The sequence below is a fragment of the Arachis ipaensis genome, chromosome B3, assembly GCF_059453495.1.
Source record: "Arachis ipaensis isolate K30076 ecotype BB chromosome B3, ASM5945349v1, whole genome shotgun sequence".
Classification (NCBI taxonomy): domain Eukaryota; kingdom Viridiplantae; phylum Streptophyta; class Magnoliopsida; order Fabales; family Fabaceae; genus Arachis; species Arachis ipaensis.
Genome location: NC_142438.1, coordinates 127576401 through 127578951, shown reverse-complemented (window position 1 = coordinate 127578951; position 2551 = coordinate 127576401).

Below are 2551 nucleotides of genomic sequence, written 5' to 3'. Positions count from 1 at the left end.
GGAAACCATTTTCACCATTGAACAAAATCAGAGAACTCACTTTTCTTTTAAACTATATCTCTTAAATCAAGAGTTCCGACCAACTTTTAAAACTGAATTCATTTAAACCAAAGTTTCAAACCAGACTTGGAAATCATTTTAAACCTTAAAACCGCAAAAGTATCAGTTGGTACTTTCATTGCCGCTAGTGCTGAATCGCACCCTTCATCCCTACTGGGAGCCAACAAGATTTCTAGTGATTCCCGATACCCATTCTAGCACGTCCACTCAATTTATCATCATTAAGAATCCGAGTTACTCAGCTACATGCATCCAAGCCTCCTTCCCTATTGGTCCCTCTAACAAAAAATCTAAGCTCTTACAATCCTAACGACGATTTTTCCAAAGGATTGAACTAAGCTACCCCAGATCTAGACAATACAGAATACTTCAAAGCATACGCTTATCTCTTGTTGGTGAATCCGACCCTGTTATACCACGTGCACGCAAGGTAAGCACACGGCCTGACTGTTGATTCTGACCCTTATCTCGATTCCTCCCGTGGTGAAAATACTTGGATATATGTCCAGGCTTCCCACAAGTATAGCATCGACCATCTCCTTTTGCCAGGTGAGATTGGGCCTTGTTGTTTCTTCTGAAGTTTTGTCGACCTTGACGATGCCGATTGGTATGTCCATCCCTTTTTAAGATCCAGCCTCTTGGTGGAAAATGCTTTCCACGACCTCTGCTACTGATACCCCCGTGATTATCTCTCGTCAAAGTCATCTTCTCAATGTAGTCCTCCACGAATCTTGCCTCGTTCACCAATTCCGAGAATCTTTTAATCTCAGTTGGAGCCACAACGCGCATGATATCTTCCCTCAGCCCTACTTGGTATCTGTTCCGAGGGTTTCCTGAAACTGGAGGTCGATCTCGGTTGAGATCCTCTGTACGGATCGGTACCGACATGTCCGGCTAGTAGGAGACGACCGGAGATGTCGTGTCCGACTTGTTGGACTGGTTGTACTGCTGATCCTTCGTCACCGGAGGGTGGGGGTACCTGCAAGAGACTCTGATGCTTAAGTTAGCATGGGTATTAAACAGGTGTTATGTAGAATCAGAGTATGAGTTATACCTGGGTGTTCCAGTGTATTTATAATGGTGAGATGTGACCTTTGCATAAGATAAGTTAGTTATCTTATCTTATCTTTATCTTTTGGGTTGAGGTCAGCGTATCTTCAACGGAACCGCCCTTCTCTCTGTAGGCTTGAACGACCTTTGGATTTGGGTCGTATTCCTTGAATTGGGCCCTTTTTGGGCTTTCCTGTCGATTTGGCCGAGTTCTTCGTAAAGAAGTCGGTCCGCTTGACCTAAAGAGGTCGGTCGCTTTATCGTCGATCACCCCAGGTCGGATATCTCGACCCAGGGTATGAACAGTTCCCCTGCTTGAGCTCGATCTTCTTTGTTGAGGTCGAGTCCTTGACTTCGGTCCTTCTTGTAGCGAAGCCGAACTCAAGCATCTTGAACTCCAACTTGTAACTTATTTCTGGCGCTGGACGCCAGACTGCAACATGGAACTGGCGTTGAACGCCAGTTTGCGTCATCTATCCTTGAGCAAAGTATGGACTATTATATATTTCTGGAAAGCCCTGGATGTCTACTTTCCAACGCAATTGGAAGTGCGCCATTTGGAATCCTGTAGCTCCAGAAATTCCATTCTGAGTGCAGAGAGGTTAGAATCCAACATCATCAGCAGTCCTTTTTCAGCCTGAATCAGATTTTTGCTCAGCTCCCTCAATTTCAGCCAGAAAATACATGAAATTACAGAAAAACACACAAACTCATAGTAAAGTCCAGAAATATGAATTTTGCCTAGAAACTAATGAAAATAAACTAAAAACTAACTAAAATATACTAAAAACTATATGAAATTATCCCCAAAAAGCGTATAAAATATCCGCTCATCACAACACCAAACTTAAACTGTTGCTTGTCCCCAAGCAATTAAATAAATAAAATAGACTACTAATAAGTCAAGAAGCAATAATATCTCAGAGTTTTTGAGTGAAGCTCAGAGTCTAATTAGATGAGCGGGACTAGTAGCTTTTTGCTTCCGAACAGTTTTGGCACCTCACTTTATCCATTGAAGCTCAGAGTGATTGGCATCTATAGGAACTTAGAATTCAGATAGTGTTATTGATTCTCCTATTTCAGTATGATGATTCTTGAACACAGCTACTTTATGAGTCTTGGCCGTGGCCCTAAGCACTTTGTTTTCCAGTATTACCACCGGATACATAAATGCCACAAACACATAATTGGGTGAACCTTTTCAGATTGTGACTCAGCTTTGCTAAAGTCCCCAATTAGAGGTTTCCAGAGTTCTTAAGCACACTCTTCTTTTTGCTTTGGACCTTGACTTTAACCGCTCAGTCTCAAGTTTTCACTTGACACCTTCACGCCACAAGCACATGGTTAGAGACAGCTTGGTTTAGCCGCTTAGGCCAGGATTTTATTCCTTTAGGCCCTCCTATCCACTGATACTCAAAGCCTTGGATCCTTTTTATTACCC